The sequence below is a fragment of the Nycticebus coucang genome, unplaced genomic scaffold (assembly GCF_027406575.1).
Source record: "Nycticebus coucang isolate mNycCou1 unplaced genomic scaffold, mNycCou1.pri scaffold_44, whole genome shotgun sequence".
NCBI classification, from domain to species: domain Eukaryota; kingdom Metazoa; phylum Chordata; class Mammalia; order Primates; family Lorisidae; genus Nycticebus; species Nycticebus coucang.
In genome coordinates, this window is record NW_026515578.1 from 1,375,163 (window position 1) to 1,397,509 (window position 22,347).

At 37.0% G+C, this 22,347-nt stretch overlaps 1 protein-coding gene across 1 annotated transcript in view; it reads right to left on the reverse strand.

The window, feature by feature from the left end:
* LOC128579312 (rho GTPase-activating protein 20-like) overlaps nucleotides 1-13,361 on the reverse strand; it is a 41,185-nt gene extending 27,824 nt beyond the window's left edge. The window contains exon 1 of the mRNA XM_053581458.1: nucleotides 13,292-13,361. The gene's annotated coding sequence lies outside the window, so the exon portion shown is untranslated. The remainder of the gene's footprint in view (nucleotides 1-13,291) is intronic.
* Nucleotides 13,362-22,347: the final 8,986 nt, after the last annotated feature.

The following is a 22,347-nucleotide window of genomic DNA, read 5'->3' on the forward strand; positions in this document are numbered from 1 at the left end:
TTTTTTCTTTGACATTAACCAGACATTTACTCTACCTCTCACACTAGTATAATAAGGGTCCAAAAAGGAACCATTAGTGGCTAAAGTTACATAAACAAAAGGAACAAGGAACATTACACTATGTCAAGCATCACTATCTTTACTATTATCTACCATGTAATGTCTGTCTGTGAAAGACTTTTAATGACTCTTTATTGGTTGCATAATTAGTCACTCAAGAGTAATGGAACTGGCTTGATTTAGGCTTTCCTCTTACTGCTTCCCTTTGAGGTTGCTTTTCCCAGGTAATGATCAGAATGAAGAGATCAGGGCATTAGAAACACAATAAACAGATACAAAAAGAAATTTACATACAAGACAAACTAAATCCTAGTCACCTGACTACAATGAGATTGTGGTTGTCACACTTTAAGTGATTGCATTGTCTTAGTGTCATCCTCAAATACCATTGTGCTTTGACATTTTAAACTGCAGAGATTAAGTTCCCTTCTATTCCTCTCTTATTAATGAATGTAATTCCCTGAACACTAACTCTTCCTTTCCACCTGGCATAGGCACAAAATGCAATGTTCCATTCCTATCAATTACTACAGCAACATTCAGCAAATGGAGCACAAGGAGTTTTCCAAAACATCAATAAAACAAACTCATTTATCAAAATAGGAAGCTGGTAATCTACAAGGGATGTGAGCAAGTCACATTACAATTAAAATGTCCAAGAAAGAACTTTTGCAAACCCTTACCAACAAGGGGATATCCTTCCTTTTTCTTTCCAGAATTTACCCACAACTGGTAATCTGTGTCTGAGCCCTTGGAGGTAAAAGAATTCAAAGTTATAATAAATCTTTCAAATTTGGGGACTAAATGTGGACGTAGTTTTGACATTGTATGCTTTGCAAAAGGAAAATTATGGATACTATAAATTCTTATCACATTGAAGAGCATGGAGATGGATTCTGAAGATGTGAATGCTGATTCCTAGAACTAGTGTCTCTTTCCCAGCCCCCAGTAGAGGACTCAGGAATCCTGCTTTTCTCCATCCAGTGATGGCTCAGGATCCATGAGCTGCAGTGGAGTCAGGCCTCATTGTATAGACAGGCCATAAAATGTCAAATTGGAGGTCGGCTCACTAACAAAAAAAGAACCAACTTCCTGTTTCTAAAAGGTGAATTTCCTCTTCAAAGACTGGACTTCTTTAATATTGAAACTTCTCAGAGAATACTGGACATCAGTACAGCCCTGAAAAGACAACCTTGTTATCCAGAAAGACACAAATGCTGCTGTGTCTGTGATGACAAAGTAAAAAGGCAAATGCTGATTATTAGCTCAGCTACTTCTGAGCAGAAGAATTACCAACAGGCTTTGAGAAGATAGGTAGCTGGCACAGTTTCCACTGGCTTGAGTTTGGTTAAGTCCAGCACTGAGGACAGAAAAGAACAACAATTCTACCTAGAAAATAACCCTAGTAGTCACGGAAAACAATACAATCATTCACTGTTACAGTTAGGACCCAACAGCACTGTGAACTCCACTTGAAAAAACATTATACTAATTCATCAGATTTTGCTGAATCCTCTAGGAAGGATAAAATAAAAATGGTTCCAATAAAGCTAGAACAGAGAAATCTGTTGGCAATATTTCATATCCTAGCCTTGAAATTCAGATTAAAAATCATGGTCTACCTTTATAATGGAGAATTCTAGCTCTGATGAATATCTTACAACAACTCCCCTTTGTAACCACCAAACATTCAGTTTGTAACATTGTCCCTGCCATGTCTCCTAGCTAAAATTTTTAATGTATATATGAAGAGTGTAACTGGTTTATAGCTTTCATATGAAAGCCATAAATTCATTTCATAGTAGGGATGAGTACATTGGTTACTTTTTTTTCCATTCTTGAGATGAGATACTTTCCTAAGAAGAATATGAAAATATGTCAAATGGTCTATAAAACCAGTGTATGGTGCCCCATGGTCGCATTAATGTACACAACTATGACTTAATAATAATAAAAAAACTTTAAATAAAAAATAAAATAAATAAATTTGAAGAGTAATCTAACACAATCTATTGTTTCCTGTGGCACCTGAAGACAAACTAAAAATCCCGTTCAATAGCTATCACCAAATATCCTCAATTCTTATTAAAAGTAATAGACATTTTTACTGAAAAGCTTGACCATTTTATTCAAAGGTTAAGAGCCGGATAAGAAAATAAATCATGTCATTCATCTTCCTTTCTACTCCTGAAACTTTCTCCTCCCTTAAATATAGGTGTACAGAATAAAAATCAATGCAGAGGTGCCTGCTTTACTCAGTTCATATACATTTAACTATATTACAAGTCTCATGTAAGAAAAAAAGCAGATTTCTTATCCAAAATTTTGGTTGTCCTATGGTTTAATCTTTCTCTTTTCAGAGTGATAATGAGGGTAATAAATAATTTGGTTACAATGTTTGCATTGCTTTGGGAAAGTCCCTGATGTAGTTGTGCCTTCCTATAGCACCACGAACAAGCAAATCAACATACATATAATGACATCATGGTGTATCTTAGGTGTGCATTATGTCATATAATAGCATTAGTGTGCTCTAATATCAGAGAGCCTCATTTGAGGAATGGCATTTTTACAGTGATTCCTTTAGTTTCTTTTTTTTTTTAATTCATTCCCTTTAACAAAAAGTACTCTTTCATTGTATGCTGTTTATATAATGGATAGAGACACAATGAGAAAACCTTCCAGTTCTCTTTCCTCTACCTCATCTTTGAATACTCTCATTTTCTCTACTACTACAATTTCAAAACACTCACCTGTGTCACAGAAAATGGAAAGGGACAAAAACTAAAGGCAAAACAGAAAGGAGTATGGTGCATACACTACAGCTCTTTGAATCTAGTGTCTAACACAAAATTTGTCTTTTTCTTTCCTGATTTATTAGAAGTACTAGCCAGTTCGTTCTCAGGATGTGTGGTCACCCAATGTTACTTTATGTAAAATGGTACACTGAGAAAATCCTTGAGAATTGGCCTTTCTGAGACTGATTGAACCTTGGAGAAATAACAGGATAGTTGCATGGAGGAGCAGTAGAAATATAGTGTCATGCAGGAAGGAGAAAAAGGAGTTCAAACTCTGTCAACACGGATCTTACATAAAAATATTATATTGTACAATTCTCATAGTGCAATCAAGGTACATATTATTTTTGAAAATTATAGTCCAATCTCATTCTGAAAACAGTTTACACAAGTCGAAAATAAGACTGGAAGAATGCCACCATGTATTAAGCTAATATTACAGCTTATTCATTTTAATTTCTACATTTTAGGGGACAAAGTAATGGTATCTTTAATAATCAGGTGTCTGCTGATGAAAGGGATAAGATTATTATGAACTTAAAATATCAGTGTGTTTCTAATTAAGATCATCCAGCAGAGTAACTTACGGTTACTCTTAGAATTGACAAAACCATCTGCACAACTTCGTTGGCGGTGTGTGAGTTCTTTACTCTTATGGTTTTATACTGTAGGAAAAAAGAAATGAGAAATATGGCTCTGAATAAAGATTTTAAATCAACTGAAGAAGTAGTCTTGATTTTTTATGAAAAGAGTCAATCACAAGCTTCAGTAGAACAAAATTGATAATAATTTACATGTATTCCCTTATAAATTATACCTTTTAATATAATATTTCTCTGAAATTAAAAGTTGCGCGGCCCAAAAGTATTAAAGCTTAAGCAAGTATAGGATACCAAATGTATTTTTGGCACAGTACAGGGATGCAGCTCCCAAAGTAAAATCAACAAACAAGGAAAAATCCACACTGCCTCATTTGTATATTTGTTTTCTCATAATGTAATTGGGAAAGTACAGAGAAAGGTGAACCTTTATTCTTTTCCTGAGTACTGGTTTTACAGTCCAGGCTTTTATTTCCTTGCAAGGCTTAAAGACAGTTTAGGCAAAACATGAATAATAACTGTTCACAAAAATATATTTGCATTTTTATTGAGAATTTTCTATGTGTCAAACACTATGGCTACTTTCCATATCCAATCCCTCTCATAGAAAGAATTGAAAATTTAAGATATCTCAGTTCTATTAACAACTCTACCATAAAGTCTATGATCTGTCATAGGTATATGCTAAACAATAGCAAGAAACACTTATTTAAAAAGGAGATTTAAAAAAAAATGAGCAAAATTCAAGCATATCAGTGGACCTTGCAAAATTCCAAAAAGGCAACAGTCAAATCGAGAAAAATGATATGTTATAAAGGAAAGAAATATTTTTCCATATACGTAAGTTTTACAACAAATCAGTTATTTGGGCTATGTTCATTATAGAGAGGGCCTTAAAGGTACAAATAAGTATCATAAATGAGAATATAATGATATTTTAAAGATATGATAATAAAGCTATGGAAAATCTACAAATAATGTATCACTTATTTCTCCATTAACAGTAATTCTTTTCCATAAGCCAATTACTTGACATGACAAATTGGTTCTAAAGTTGTTTGTTAAGAAATTTTTATTTATATAAAGGATTTGAAATGTATCTACTTCAAATCAGAATCTTGGTATCGTCAAGGATTATGCCAAATTGAATGAGAGCACAACAGGGAAGATTTGATTACACCTATAGTGCATGTTACAAGGCTACATGTGAAACTTAGTAAATGTAGAATATAAATGTCTTAACACAATAACTAAGAAAATGCCAGGAAGGCTATGTTAACCAGTGTGATGAAAATATGTCAAATGCTCTATAAAATCAGTGTAGAGTGCCCCATGATCACCTTAATGTACACAGCTATGATTTAATTTAAAAAAAAAAAAAAAGATTCGAAGCCCCAACCCAGAGACTTTTTTGCCTGACGTGTCACAGGAATGTTAAATACTGGGCTTTGACTTAAGAATTGATTTTAATAAAGGTTTCTGCTTTTTGTTAAGTCTAAATCCAACCCATTTAAAGAAATTATCTTATGGAGTTTTTTATAAAGTAAAGCGTCTATCTTCCCAATTACCTACTTAATAATAGTTTTTCTTATTACTTGGCACGCATGTTCAGAATCATACTTACAGAAAGTGTACATGCCCACATGCCTTTGTGGTAGACTAAAAAAGTAAATTTCACCTGACAGAGCTCTCTAGCTAATGAATAACAAAAACAAACAAACAAACACAAATGGATAAGGTGCTATTTGGTTGCACAATAGCAGTATTCACTGACAGGTTGTGCACAGCTAAAGGAAGAAGACAGTACTTCCCCTTCAAGTGCTCCTAAGTGGGGGAATCACTCTGCAAGCAGAGCTCCGCAGAGAGACGCTTGCCATGAAATCTGCTTCAGAGAGCAATGGACAGAGTGTGTCAAATCATCCACGACATTCTAGGGGACTAGTGGTATCAACAGAGCACCCGACCCACCATATCTTTCATCTTTTCCTAACTGAAGAGTGGAGCATCATTCCTTTCTCAAGAACTCACATTTTAAAAAAGTGTTTCAAATAATTTATGGGGTTTTCCTTGAATATCCTCTTGTGACAATAACAAACCACCATAACAATTGAATCAAATCAGGTGGTAGTAACAATATATTTATTTCCACTTTTCTACAGAAGATCTCTGTACTTTAGTGCCTTAAAAATTTGAGTATTGCACTCAAGAAATGATATCTGGCAAATGGGTCTTGTTCAGAACATTTGAATAAGTTTTGCTTTTTAGCCAAAACATAACCATTCTTCACTACATAGTTTTCCACAAATGAAACCATTTTGTGTGCTAGAGCTGTGGTGAACTATGACAGAATATAGTATCATAAGATTATTCATAAAATTCCATCTAATTCATCATTGATAACATCCTGGATTTTGTAGTAAAATCAGTCATCAATTATATATTATAACTACAGTTAAACAATGTTTATTTGACTCATGTTGCAAAAAATTGGGGCAGAAAAATCCTAATCCCCTAAAAATGTCACCTTTCCCACATCATTCACTTATTAACCTGAACAATTCAATCCATAACAACTCAAAAAACACACTTTTCAAAACCACTTTTTACTTCAGAATTGACAACTTGGAAAAAATTCTTTATAATAATAGGAAATAATAATAAATAATAATAGGAAATAGCTCTTTGTGGAAATAACTTTACGACCATTCCCTGCAGCTGCTGTTGATGAGATCCAGGAAAAAGTCATGCACAGGGACTAAGGAGACCTCTGACAGGCGGTGTTCCTTCCGAGTGTAAATGTCAAATACTGTAGCTAAGATAAGCTTCTCTTGCTTCCTGTCCTCCAGAGTTTGCTTTGCATAGATACAAAGACATAGATACACCTAGGAAATCACATTTCTCCCTGTGCTACACACGCACAGTCCACCTGTCTGCCTGCCTGTCTCTCTTACGTGCATTATCCCCAGTAATGTGATTTATGCAGAAACCTGGAATTAAATGTACTGCCTGATAATCACTTACATGGACACAATTGGCAACATCTTGAGTGTAGATTTTTAAGGGAATGTTCTTTGGGTCATCTTTGACTTTTTCCAGATCGATGTTCCTAATCAAATGCAAACACTGAGTTAGATGGAATTTGCTGAGAGATTATTTTCAAAATCAATCTGCTTTGCTAATATATTCAATATTCTCATCTGCCATGGTTATAGACATATGAGAAGACTCAGCAAAATCAGATCGCTTTCTAGGTTGTAAGAAAATAAACAGAAATTGGGATGTTGGACTAAGGCGCATAAAAGAATAGGGGCCTCCATGTCTAGTGAGGTTTAAGAAGCATAAGCAGGTTAAGGCAGCTCTGGGTAACATTTTATCCTTATAGCTTCCCTGCCTTCTCTGGACAGGTCCACACCATACTGATAACAACAGAAGCATATGTAATACTTTGCAAGGGCAAAGCAAAGCAATGACATTTTGCCTCTCATGTTGCTCTCCGACAGAGTGCAAATCTTGAATACCTCTTGCTTGGGGAGGAGAAGGGGAGAGGAAGGAGGGAAGAACTATGGTTCTGACAGATGAGCCTAAATCTACCATTGAAATCTGTATACACAATGGTGGGCTAAAGAATTGGCTTTTGAGGTACTCAGCAAAAACCCTCCAGATATGGGAACTTAATACACACACTGAGGAAACTGTTAGTCACAATTAGAAGACAGGAGGTGACAGGAAGGGTGGGAGGATATTCTTGACTACTTTCTGGTTGACATAAAATAACTAGACCTCAATGTTCTGAACAGTAATAGTCTCCTTCCTAGAAAGTAAGCCAAACATGTAAGGAAAGAACATATATAGCGACTAGTAGCTCCCAAATACTCCATACGGTACCTTATTTTCAGGACAAATGAACAATTTCTACTTAAGAGAAGAGAACAATCTGGGGCACATCTCTGCAGGAAAGGTTGAATTCATTTCTTGCATCGTAAAGATTAAAACTATATATGCTGAAAAACATACCACTGAAGAAGAGAAAGCCATTTGTCTTTTTCCTGTGAAGAACTGCAATCAGAGAAAATACAGGAGGAAAATCACACAAACTACTCAGGCTAGCATATTGAAGATTGTCAATCCTGATGAAAATAGAAACAGCCTGCTGTTACTGACATAGCTGCACATGGAAGATGCAACCTCAGCATAACTGTGTTCTGGACATGCCCAAAGGGAAAATGTCCTTTTGGAGAAATTTCAAAATCAGCTCTAGTTATAGTAAATTCTTTTTTATGGATTCTACACAGACCCTCTGTTTCACTGAGTTTCTACAAGTGGTTTTATATGAGCAAGGGTGGGAGCTCTTACAGTGCCAAGAACACTTGATGTATAATCCAACACTTGCTTTTCCCACATCTGTAAAGCTGGATTAGTTATCTCAATTGTAGTGTGTTTGTAGCTTAAAGCATCATAGGATGGAAAGTATGCCTAATATCGAGATAAAAGAGGGGAAAGCTAAATTTGGCATATGGACGAAAATATCGTGGCTCAGCAAACAAAATGTTTTCAGAGATGTCAACGTTTAAATACATACTGAAGAATTATAATTTAGCAAATGAGTTCATAGAAAACTTACCTTCAAGTAATACAACCTGTTTAAGCTCAATTCATTTCCAATTAAATGGCTATTTATTAATAGTTTTCTCCAGCTGTATTTAATTCTTTTTTTTTTTTTTTTTTTTTTGGTTTTTGTCCAGGGCTGGGTTCGAACCCTCCACCTCTGGCATATGGCACCGGCACCCTACTCCTTGAGCCACAGGCACCACCCTAATTCTTAAACTTATAAATAAAATGAACTTTAGACCAATTTGGTCTTCTCTGAAACCTTCTCACTAATCTCTTCAGAGAAATTGGAAACCTTAGTTATTTTCTTGATCCAACAAAATCCACTTCAGAAGTATTTGTATTTTTTTCTGATTTTTGTTGCTTTGCAACATTCTGCATAAGCAATATCTCAGAACTGGCCATCAGAAAGCACATAGCATCTTGTCAACGAATAGTTAATGATGCAAACTCCATCTTTCATCAATTATTACATTTTCTTTTTTAAAACGCCCACATTTTCAGAGTTCATGTCAAAGCTCGGGTTTATTCAGTGTTGAGAATATATGAGACGTATTCTTTATACCCACTCACTTTATTCAAAGAAGTTAAAAAATCTTTCATTTTAAGAGACTTAGTAATTTTGTAACTTTTATTTGACAAATAACATGTATAGAGAATTCTGCACAAAGCTGAAGTGTAACACACCTCCATGACCACCATCCAGATTATGAAACAGACAATCACTATGGAAGGTCCACTGATGTTTCTATTCAGCCTGTGGTTGTCACCATTCCTACTTTCCATAGCAGAGAATAGTTTGCTTGTCTTGGTACTTTCAGTAAATATAATCATACAGTATATGCTGCTTTGGCCTAGCTGCTTTGATTCACATTACATTTGTGAAATGTATCTGGATTACTGCCTGCAGCTTTAGATCATTACTTCTCATTGCTCTATGGTGTTCACTAGTTTGACAACATAGCATACATTGCTTCAAAAAATAAATTACCAACTATGTCGGGCAAACTCTGTAATCTTCTTATTTGTGTAAACTTCTTAGGTTTTCCCTTCCTCTTGCTCTATCCTACAATCAAGGAGTTATTTTCTTTCATGGTTCTTAATATCATACAATTTTACAGGATAAAAAATAAAAGTGCTTCTAAAAGGAACGGTTATCTTTGAGTTTATAAAGACACTTTAGCTCTCTGTTGGTAAAAGCACTTAAGACTATGAAAAATATAATACTAATATTCAGAAGGGAAAGAGTTTGTCTTAAAGGTAAGAAAGTAAAGACATATTGGAAGATTATCTCAAAGATGGAGGACATAAAGTTCTGTCTTGCTGAGGGCAAGCTGGGGACCATGTCACTCAAATAAGCTGTCTTTAGGGGAAAAAGGAGCCCAAGGAAATGCTTTTGAAGAGCAATTACCAGAAAAGCCAAAACTCCACACCTTTTTCTAAGAAAATAATCTTAATTTTAAAATAATGGCAGATATTAAGCAAAGTTATAAAAATAAGTTGGAGAGCCCCTGCATCCTTCTCACCCACTTTAACTTTCCTCTAATGTTATCCTTTTACAATATCATGACTATTTTTTAAAGCTAAGAAAACAATCTTGGGACACTATTCATCAAATAAAGTAAGTTCTTGACTTTGTTCAGACATCACTGGGTTTCCATTAATGTCCTTTTTCTGGCCTAGGAGCTAATCAAGTATCCATAGTACATTTAATTATCATGTTTCCTTAGAAATTGAGAGGGAGGGGAAGGAGGGGTGGAGGATGGGCAGAGGGTGGGTGATTGGTGGGATTACACCTGCAGTGCATCTTACAAGGGTACATGTGAAACTTAGTAAATGTAGAATATAATTGTCTTAATACAATAACTAAGAAAATGCCAGGAAGGCTATGTTAACCAGTGTGATGAAAATGTGTCAAACTGTTTATACAATCAGTGTATGGTGCCCCATGATTGCATTAATGTACACAGCTATGATTTAATATAAATAAAAAAGGCATTTAAATGGTGACATGTATTTATACTTCTAAATAGCCCCCACTTTTCTGTAGTAGGAATGAAAAGCTTGGGTACTTTAAAACTTTGTACTTGTCATTTTTCTGCATTACTTGAATTTTTAATCATGATTTTATGTTATTTTTATGAATATAACAAATAAATTATGTGACCAGGGCCAAAAAAAAAAAAAGAAATTGATCTATGACAGTTTCTCAGTCTTTCCCTGTTTTTGCCTCTTTACTTTTATAGTTTTGAGGTATACTGGTCAGTGATGTTGTAGAATGACTCTCAATTTGTGTTACTTGGATGATTTTCTCATTATTACAATAGAATTATGTTTTTCTATGGGGGGAGGGGACCATGGAGGTAAATTGCTTTTAACATGATATATCAAGAAGTACATGATATCCACATGCCATCACTGGAGATATTAACCTTGACCACTTGGTTCAAGAGACATTGTTTGAGCAATAAAGTGTATATAAAACTTGTTTCCACATTCCCCAACCCCTCCTTTCTTATAAAGCTTCATGGAAATTATTTGATTAAAAAGGTTGTGTGGTCTCGTGAGGCTGAGGCAAGAGAATCGCGTAAGCCCAAGAGTTAGAGGTTGCTGTGAGCCGTGTGACGCCACGGCACTCTACCCGAGGGTGGTGAGACTCTGTCTCTAAAAAAAAAAAAAAAATGTTGTGTGGTCACAACAATCACAACAAATAGATTCTCTGTACATGGAACTCCAAGGAGGTCAAGCAATAGAAAATAAGGATATCTATGGATGTCTGCCATGAAAAACAAGACATGCAAGGAAAGATAAAAACATATGTTCTTTCCAAATAAGTTCTTAAAATCTAGACTTAACCTCTTTTATGTTTACAGGGATGGAGCTAGAAAATATTTTTTCTTTGTTATGTATCTCAGGAATAGAAAAAAAATATATCCAATGTACTCAGTACTACTGTGAAACCAATTTATAAGAACTCACACTTGAATATGAAAAATGAACCACAACTCTAGCCTAGGATGAAGGAGGAAAGGAGAGGGAGAGGGGATGGGAAAAGGTTGTGTTGATAGAGGGAGGATTAGTAGGGGAACCACACCTATGGAGAACACTGCAAGTACAAGTTGGTTCTATCAGGTGAAGAACAAAAATGTCTAAACGTTTTAATTGGGTAAATGAAGTGAAGGCTATGTTGATTAGTGGCAGTAAGCATTCCAATTTGTACCTATACTCAACACATTGAATCCAAAAATGCCATAAATGTGTTCATGATTTATGCACCAATGACTTAATAAAAAAAAAAAAAGGAAAAAACAAAAACTTTTGTAGATGGCACTAGTGCAGAGTATAATGCCATGATATCCCTGTCTTTACTAGAGAAGGTTAACAGCTTGAAAAACTTTAGACCTTTGGCTTTTGGATGAAGCCTTAAGAGTTTGGTGGTGCTGGGCAGAAAAGCAGAATGAAAAGCATCAGGTTCATGTATAGGACCCTACATCTTTAAGGGAAAAACAAATCCTGAAGGTGTTCAAATTCGCAGCTGTGATTTTTGCCTCCCCCCAAACTGAAAAGTACCAACTAAGAACAGTCAGGAGAGGAGGAAACAAATTCTTTAATCCTACAATCCAGGAAATAATGAATCCTGGAAAACTGAGGTTTACTCCTTAAAATCTATACTTTGCTCTCAACTCCCACATTTCCATAGAAACTAAATCAACACTTGGTACAGAATTCACAACCCTGTATGTCATGACATCAATTTTGTTTGTAGGATGAAAAACTACTTCTTTAGTGAAATTTGGAGGATAAACCAGTATGCAAACTAAATCAGAATACTTTATAAAATTAGCTTCATGCATGCCATTTCAGTGGCTTCTAAAGACTTATGAAATTCAAAGGCACAGTATGTAAAACAAACACCTAGCCATTAGGAAAGGGGATGTTGAAGAGGGAGTTGAATGGTTTGACTAATCTACTCCCCTTTAATATCCCTAGAATTTCAAGTCCCCTTTGTTGTTTTAGTATGCAGGAAGGGTGGAGAATGAAGACTTCATTCTTGGCAAGGGAGAGCACCCCCAGAAACAGAGGAATATTAAACAATAAGCTGAGTGAGTTGGAACAAAGAAAAGTCAGCTAGTTTACATTTAAGCTAGCCAAATGCTAGCAAGCTTCCTGCCTTTTCTGAAATTCTAGCCTGATAGTGATAGAGCTTTTAAACACCTCGGCTGGGTCTGTGAGCACTCTGAGGAAAAATGGCCACAGAAGAGACTATGACAAAGACCTAGAAAGATACATTAACTGGGTCATTTCCTGCATAGTAAACAGGCAAAGCAGACACCCATTTGGGATATTTGCTTTTCCTTGGGCAGAAACCAAGGCAGTAGCTCAAATCCTGAGATATGGGTGGAAGAGCTTAAATCCCTTATCCTGGAGGAAGATCCTCTGTGGTGGTGATGGGAGGAAAATTCCTGCCTCTCCCTGATTCCTCAGAGGAGATTAACAGCAGTGGTGTTTTACTAAACAGGGAAGTAATGCAGTTTAACACCTCCTTAGAAATCTGTGTGTGCGATCGCAAGCAGGATGCAGTCTCATTATAAGGCTCAGATTTCAGATTTCTCAAGTCTACTCAAACCCTTAAAAAACAAATACAATAGGGGCTGATATGCTCACTCAAAGAATGTGCTGGCATCTTTGTTCTCTCCCTCATCTTACCCTCTGGGCAAATGAATATTTATGAAGCAGAATGGATCAAACACTCTGGGCCATTGCTGGAATCCCCCAAACTGTCAATGGACCCTTGACTTCCCACCTTTAATTCTGTTCTCTGTCTCATGTCTCTTTCTTTGCCATTGTTTCTAACATTATATTTCTTCAGTCGGTTGCTGCCACTTCCACAGGTCTTAGTGGACCCTGCCCCCATGGCAGGACACTGACACACAAGAGCCCCTTTAAAAGAGATTGGCCAAACCAAGATAAATAACTACAAGAGTCCCCAATAGTGGTGTTACTTTTCATATAGTTTAAGCCAAAAACTCTTAGGGGAAACATGTCACACAAGTGTATTGGTTTAATTAGGTGTAAAAATCAGTTATAGATTTCATAAACAATCAGAATAAAATGTTATCTTTCTACCAATTTGGGGAATAAAATTGGCCTGAAGTTTTCCCTCTCATCACAGAAATGACCACAATAGCTCAGAAAGGTAAATATAGGACAAGCTGTGGTTCTTACTTGAAAGTGGCCACAAAGTTCTGAGTGGGCCAGCCCAAGATGAAGGACTTCACAGCCTCGGTGTTGCCTTCTCCCTCCTCAGCCAAACAGCTGGTTGTCCACATATCTGATAATTTAATTGTGTTTTTTGTCTTGAAGTTCTTGATGCACCTAGAAAGATGAAAACAAAAGGACCTCTGGCTATTTTGTTTCTTAAATTTTATGGGAGATTTTGTACTTGTGATAATTGTCTCATAGGCTCCTATGATCTTCAGGGCCCATCACAGTCAACTGTAATGTGTTTATCTCCCTTGTTCCAAAAAAGCCTTTAATACATTTGGTGAAAAATTTACTCCTCATGCATGTATGTACAGACAAATGGACATAAAATAGCCATTTCTTTTTTCAATTCATTGAGCATTGCATTTGGAGCAAATGTCTTAACTTTAAATTTACTACTTTTACAAAAAATTTACTCATTTATTATCTATGACTTATTTCCAAAAAGACTTCAAGGACAGTCACAAAACTGCACATGTTTTATTAAAATGTTTATCAAATTTTCATGTCAAAAGAGAGCCACAGAAAAAACCTGAGATTGGAAGAATTTATAATATGTTTTCACCTGAGAGGTTATAAGATTTTCTAGTCTGTAGCAGCATAGAATATTTTACATTTTCAACCTTAAGATTTTGGTGAAACTTTCTCCCCTTATACTCTGGCTTAAATTGAAAAATATAGGCTAAAAAGGAATATAAAAAAAAGCAGGTTTGACAGAATCAATATTAATCTCTCAAGATGTAGAAGGTGATCTATTTTTAATACAGAAGTGAAATTGCTTTCAGAAAATTCCCACCTAATCCTCCTTAGATCCACATGGTAGAAACCATCATATCCCTTCATTTAATAGACATATTTTCTGCTCAGACAGACTGGGAAATTGAACAGAAGACATTGAGTAGGATGAAGTGAATACACAGGAAGACTTGGGTCCCTTTAAGCATTCAGAACCTTTGTGGCAAAACTAGAGTAAAATCTAAGAGACCTCATGTATGCAAGTATCCCTGAAACTCTGATTCATGAGATATTTATGGCTCAAACTCTTAAACAGAACTTACAAAGATCACAAAGATACTACAGGAAGTATAGAATCCTGCATATGGATAATCTAGTTTGAACTGCTTCCCCTAGAGTGCACTGAATTTACCTGCACTCAGGTTGTGGTATGATAGCTTCTTCCTGTTGAATTGAAGTATTCTTCACCCTACTGCTATGAATCATTAGATTTTTATAAAATAAAAAAGACTGAATTACAGACTGAATCTTATTTCATGATGCCTGTTATTTAGGTCTATAAAACTGTAATTACAAGTCTTTTAGAAAGAAAAGCCTCTTTCATGTGTGGTTTCACACATTTTGTGTCTATGTGGTCTACTTATAGCTATCTTGTGGAAACATCCACATATAGTGTCCTGGGGGAAAAGTGATAGCATTTTCTATTCCCTAGATCAACAATATTCAACCACAGGTGCCAAAAACATGGAAGTGTCTAAAAGTATGATCAATGATTTCCATCCTCATATACTAAAAATAATGGCTAGGCTTGGCATCTGTTGCACAGTGATTATTGCACCGGCCACATACACCCAGGCTGGTGAGTGCAAACTGGGACTAGGCCAACTAAATGACAACGGCTAACAAAAAATAGCTGGGCATTGTGGTGGGTGCCAGCTACTTGGGAAAAAGAGGCAAGAGAATCACGTAAGCCCAAGAGTTTGCGGGTGCTGTGAGCTGTGATGCCAAAGCATTCTACGGTGACAGTGTGAGACTCTGTCTCAAAAAAATAATAACAATAATAGTGGCTAATATTCTTGAGAATTTAGCAGGTGACAGTCATTGTTGTAAGTACTTTACCCAAGTTATTTCATACTCAAACATTTTACAGAAAAGGAAATGGAGTCATGAACAGATTGACTTGCCTAAAGGCAAACAGCTTACAAGGCAGAACAAGAACCTGATCTTGAGCAGAGGTAGCTCCTGAACTTACTTAGGCTCTTAAGGAGCATAAAAAGCCTTGAATATTTCCAATTCTCTAAACCACCTGCATGAAAGGATCTTTCCCTGAAGTTTCGTTCAGCTGTTCTCCTTGACCTACTTTTTGTTGTTGTTAAGCTCTCCTGAGCGTCAAGGCTTTCTGATGGAGCTATTAAAACCATCCGGCCTTAATACTTGCCTGATTATGTCTTCAATTTCAGCAAAAATCAATCAATAAATAAAGAAGAAGGAAAATAACATAGATCACCCAATCTTTTATTTATTTTCAAATTCATATTCCACTCCTAAAAGTGCTGACCTTGTTCAAAGTTTCCACTATATTTCCTTACCAATAAAATCCCTCTGGGATGTTGAATATTATCCCTAAATCCCAGATAAAAATGGAGTAATAGAAATTATTTTTTGCTAGAGACAAAATTGTGTGTTCAGAAAACCTGACCCCCGAAGGGAACACAGAGATTTATGTACCATGGCCAGACAGAGCACACAAATATTTTGGGGAGATTCACTAAATTTATTCCCAATATGATATTCAGTAGTGAATGTTCATTTATTATCTTCATCTCCAAAGAAAACAACGTGGCACAAAAATATGCATCAGCAAATTAGTTTCAAACTCCAACACTCTACATGACTTCTTTTTCTTTTTATGTCTGTCTATCTTAATACAGTAGCCACTAGCCACGTGTGATTAATTGAACTCAGAAATTAAGTGAAATTTTAAAATGGTTTCCTCAGCTGCACTAATCACATGTCAAATGAATAATGGCCACGTATGCTACCATAAATAACAGCAAAAGTTCAAAATATGTGCTTGTGACAGAAAGTTCCATGGCACAGGGTCATAGTACTAAAGCACAGCTATGGGAGGAAGTGACTGCCTCTCCATGGGCACTGAAGAGGTGGGAATTCAGCTCCTGTCCCTAGGCCTCTTCCAGAGTCTGGTCTGAGGGACACCTGCGCGATCCTAGAGCCCATGCACTGGAGGGACAATACATTGGCTCCCCTTTACCAAGGGAGAACCTGTTGAGAACAAGGTGAGCACAGGTTGAGAACCTGTGGTTTGCCACCCACAGGAACTGTATTAAAGGGCTGAGGCATTAGGAAGATTGAGAACCACTGCCTTCACCAAAAGCACCTGCTGCTCTTCCAGCGCCCTAGAGGTGACTGAGTAGGAGCCTATAGGTGCGGCTTTCCCAGCTCCCCTGGCAGAGTGGACCAGATGTGCAGGTGCAAGTTGCTCAGAGTCCTTAGCCTCGGACCTCGTGCCAGTGAGAAGGCAGGAGGAGAAAAGGCAGAGAGGAGATGGGCACTGGCCTTCCACACGCTGGTGGCCTCTGGACGCTCCTCTACAAAAGACAGGGAACGCTGTGCTGGGTGCTGGCAGCGGGGAGTGCCCAGTCTTACTGGCTCCGCCATTCCAGGTCTGACCAGACCCAGGAGGTGTGGGAAGGCCCCCTAGCGGCAGCTGGGGTGAAAGAGGCCACACCTCCTGTGAGCCCTGGTCTCTATCCACCATCCAGTGGCTGATGAGCCAGGACCGCCACACCAGGTCAGGACAGGCTGCTGGGGTCAAATTAGAACCCAGCAGAGGAGGAGCTCAGAGGCCTACCCCGGTGAGAATCTGCTCTTCCCTCAGGCAGAGTGGTCTCCCAGATCATCCAAAACTTCAAATATCCCCAATGGTTATAGAAAGTACTTCAACTTTCATGAATTGACTGTCCTCAATAACAGCATTTCAATGGATAGTGAGAAATTGTGTCACTTCCTAAAAACATTAGCCTGAACACAGATTTAGGTTATGTGTGGAAAAATAATGGAACCTGAAAATAATGGAATCTTAAACGAGAGATACTTAAAAGCAATAGAAGTAGATAATGGGTGCAAGTTTTGTCTATATATCTAAAAACAGCTGTTTTCAAGTGTTAAATCTATTGAAAATGTTTCTAGCAAACTATGAATGTCATGTTCATGTAAGCAATGTACGGAATAATAAATAATTTAAGGTAAAAAAAATGAAAAATTTCTCTATGCTAAATAGTGTTAAAACTGCTAGGAAAAAGATACCAAAATCACAAACAGGCACAAATCTTCTTCCCTAAGAGTTCAATGAGTGTTGGAAGTAGTCTTTAATGGCAGAGCTCAGGACATTTGTTGCTGTCTGCTTATCAACCTCCGGGCTAAGCTTTGCACCTAATGAATACAATGAATGCAGTAAGGAAGACTGATAGAGCCAGCCCTTGGAATTAAGATCCATGTACAAGCTCCAGCTCTGCCATTACTTATGATAAACTTCCCTAAACCTAAGGGTTCAACATCTTAAAATTAAAAAAAAAAAACTTATCTCAGGGGGTTGCATAAATGAGACCTTTGCGAGCCTCTTATAGTAATGCCTACCATGAAGAACTCAACCAATATTTTAAATAAATGTCTATTTTAAAAATAAAATTAATGATTTGGTCTTCCATTAAAGCCTCTGTGCTTAGAATTTCATGTGGACATTTTCAAAGGCAATGCCTTGGGAAAACAACAAAAATGAAACTCCTTTTCATTCTGGGTATTACTCATAATACCATATCCGCTTCGAAAACTGCATGTGTAGGCATCACTTATTTTAAAAATACTCTGAAACACTTTTCTTTATGTTACCTTTCATTTTGAAAAGGACACTAAGCAATTCATACCTTTTCTTACTAAATGGCTATTTAGATGGAACTATTTACTCATAACAAAGGAAGGACTACTTTAATGATGAGAAAAACCTGTATGATTGAGAAACCTTCTATGAAACAGGTATCTAAAAAAAGAAAAGAGTTAAATAATTATAAAGGCAACAGACCACATGCTGGCTAAAAGAATGGACTTTGAAATAAGATTGATCTAGGTCCAAATGAGGGTTAACTAATTAGTCTTTGGCCTTGAGGAAATTGCTTAACTTCTCTAAGTATCAAGTTCTATTGTAAAATGAGACAAATATTAATGAATACCCATGTACAAAAATGATAAAATTGTTACAATTGTTATAAGTATCTAAGAGAGTATGCCTATAATATCCCAATAAATGCTTGGTTTCTCTTGTTATTAATGCCAGTCACATGAAATATAGTGTTTGTAAAATTATTTAGCCTTGTCCATGTCTTATTTACGATGCAGAATAACATACTTGGGTGAGTGTGAGTAGTAGATAACAGTAACTACTATTGTTTAGTGACCGAAAATATCTCTCACAGGATTGGACTTTCAAAACTACTTTTCTCTTTTCTAATGTTTCATAAATATGGAGAATGAGAATTAGAGCCAGTAGCAGCCACTATGTTCTAGTTTGAGTGTTAACTGAAGTGATATTTAGTGTTGAACAGAAAGTGACTCCTCTAGGACACCTCTAAAGGATATTCCAGGTATGTCTGTATCAACCTCTCAACTGTCATTTCTCAGATAAAATCCTCACTATCTCTGTCATGACTAAAAGAGTAACTTCGTATCAAGTCTATTGCTTCAATACTGGTCTAACTTCAAACCCAGTTTCTAACTAACATGAGCCAGAATTATATTTTTTTTGCAAAAAAGGAATAATGCTATGCCACTCCCCCAGCAGAAGTCCTTCAGAAAAAACGTCCTTATAAGAGGCTTTGTGGACCCAGGTCCCCAAGATGATCCCCAATAATCCTTAATTCCTGTTATTCTCACTCTATTGTAGCTCCCTCTCATGCCTTACCAGGGGTGGCCTGTGTGGCCCATTGCATACATCAGAAATGATGGTACACTACTTCAACAATTAGGTTTTAAGAGACTGTGGTTTCTATTTTGGGTGCTATTTCAATTGCCTATTCTCTTGGATCTTCCACTTTGAAGGAAGCCACTGCCATTACGAGCAGCCCTGTGGACAGATCCACATGGACAGCAGACATATGACCAACAGCCAGTGGAGCACTGAGGCTGCCAGCATCCACTTCTAAGAGTCTTGAAAGTGGATTCTCCAGTTGTAGCTGAGCCTTGAGATAATTATATCTGTGCCAACCAGCTTGAGTGGCCTCAGGAGGGCCCGTGACCTATAAGAATCCAGTGAAACACTCCCAGATTTCCAAATCAGAGATGTAGGAGATGTTTACAGTGTTGTGCTGTTATGTTTTGGGGTAACTTGCTGTACAGAAACAGGTAATTAACATGCCTACAAAGGTCCTGATAAGCTAACTTTGCTTCCATTTTTTTTTTTTTTGCTTCAAAGTATTACCACCCTCGTCTGCTCATTAGGCTCCAGTTACACGGGGCTTACACTCCTCTGAGGGCCAAGCTCTCCCCACCACCTTTGTGCTTGTTGCCTCTACCTAAAATGTTCCTCCTCCCTATATCTATCTAAATGGCTATTTACATTTCTTCCTTCAATGATTTTCTCCTTGACTACACCTACCAAATATACACCTCATCTTTTACTTTACCCCGTACCCTATTTCTTCATATAGTAATCACAATCTGTCATCCTATCCCCCCAACACACACATAAGTTCCCATATTAAAATGGAAGTTACCAAAGAGCAAGGACTGAACCCATCACCTTCTCCGTTATATCTCCTACATAACTCAGGCATGGCACAGGAACTAAATGAATGCTTGTTGCATAAATAATTGACACATTTCTTTACCAAAAAAGGAAAGAATTATAAAACTCAATTTAGATGCTGGGCATAGTAACAGAGACTAGACATTGTGACCATAGGCACTGAGTCCATTGAGTGAAAGAGTATCTTTGATAGTGAAAATGCAATTGGATAGTGATTACCAATAGAGAATATTCAGTCCACTTTCTTGGTTTTGGCCACAACAAACACATCGTTGTACAGGAATATATGACGCTTCTGCTTCTTCAGGCCTCTTTTCAGTTCAACTGGGCCATCGATCAGCAGAGTCCTATTGGAGCACACAGATGGTGACACAACAGGTGTTGACACTAGCAGATGGTCTTTCCCACAGATCAGTAAGTTAAATGATGCAATACAGGCTAAGTTTATGAGAACAAAACCCATTCTCTAGGGCGTTGCCTGAAGCTCAGTGAGTAGGGTGCTGGCCCCATATACTGAGGGTGGCAAGTTCAAACCTGGACCTGGCCAAACTGCAACAAAAAAATAGCCAGGTATTATGGTGGGTAACTATAGTCCCAGCTCCTGGGGAAGCTGAGACAAAAGAATTGCCTAAGCCCAGAAGATGGAGGTTTCTGTGAGCTGTGATTCCATGACACTCTACTGAGGGACACAGGGTGAGAATCTGTCTCTAAAAGAAAGGAAAAGAAAAAAAAAATCCAAGTCTCTAATACAAATTGAAAACTGAGCTAGATGTTGTGGTGTGTGCCTGTAATCCCCCCTACTTGGGAGTCTGATGCAGAAGGATCACTTGAACCCAGGGGAGTGCATTGCTGCGAGCTTGGGGGATGCCATGTGCCCAGGCTGACAGAGACTCTGTCTCAAAAAAAAAAAAAAAAAAAGGAAAGTTTGGTGAATAACACAATGCATATTTTTTTTAGTATTCTTATTTCCAATTGTTTCTACAAATAAGCTTTAAACTTTGATAAATTGTGCAACCTTTATGTTTGAGTACTATGTGATGTGAGGTACACTTTTGAATCACTTTGAACCCAACTGAGCATACACACCAGCTCTGAAAGGCTTTATGATTCCTACAAAATATAGGCCTTATAAAGTAACCTCAGGACAGGAGTCAAATTTTTCATTATTCAACAAACAATGCTGGTGCTAATGGAAAAAAACAACAACAACAAAATCCGCACCTACAAGAAATGTGACCTGAAACTCACCATGGAATATAATGTTCTAAGCACACACCACATGTGCAGTACAAAGCCTTGCACTTACCTGCCAGTAGGAGGCTGTTCTTCCAGGACTCTGTCTAGCAATGTGTTTGTTTTCTGTTTTGGAAAAAGTAAAAGAAGACTATGTGGTTTATAAGAAAGTAAACATTGACTTTCAATCCAATTCAACAAGTTTTGTATTGCCCATCTTTATATACCAAGGACTCTACAATTTCATTATGCCAATAAAAGTATAACATCTAAAATAGAAAAGTTTTTTTTTTTTTTTAAAGGATAGCAAGTATGAAAGCTTGTATAGGAAGTAAGATTGTGTTGTATCTTCAGTGAGTAAAGTGATTAAATGTTGATCACAGTATTTGGGAAAAACACCATTATTATTGGTATGTTGTGCCCAGCCCTATGCTGAAGGCTGAACATGGATTCCCTGATTAAAGTGTCATCCCAGGAGGTACTACTCTACTTCAAAGGCAGGACAGGTCCCAACTACCCTTCAAGGAAAGACCAGTACAGGGTGGACAAATAGTTAAAGAAAAGGCCCAGAGAATAGTGTTCTCATGAAAATAGAACGAACCTTGAAATCTTATTTTAAATTTAAATGTTTACACATTTGTAGATACTTCCTTCCATATCATTTTTTTTTTTGCTGTAATTAAAAGGTACAGTTTTCTTTCTAATTTAAATATAATCAGGCTACTCTGTTTTCAGTGATCAAAAATTTGGGATAAATACGGTATTATTTAACTCAAGTTATCAAGATAATTATGCTCTAAATTTAACCTGATGTACTTAACGGCTCTAAAATCAGTCCCTAGAGATTCACGAGTAAAAGTAACAACAGAGTCACAAAGAGCCATGAGTGGACTTTAGGCTATATTAAAAAACCCAATCTCCCTGCTCCACCCTCTCCCCCTGGCCTGGCCAGAGCTGTGACCCACTTTCTAGGAGACTAGACCAGCCCTGCATGACAGCTGCCTGTTGCTCCAATAGGAACCACAGAAACCCTACTAGCTACCGCAGGGTCATTATGCCAATGCAGGATTTAAAATAACTAATTCTTAGCTAGTAAAATAAAACCTAGCTATGCCATTTAATTACAAATCATGCATTTATAAGGGGCTGAGAATAACGCTTTCTTTGGTGTAATTCTTAGCTCACCAAATCTCCAAGCCCCCAGAGATCTCTCCCAAATTATTGTTTTCAC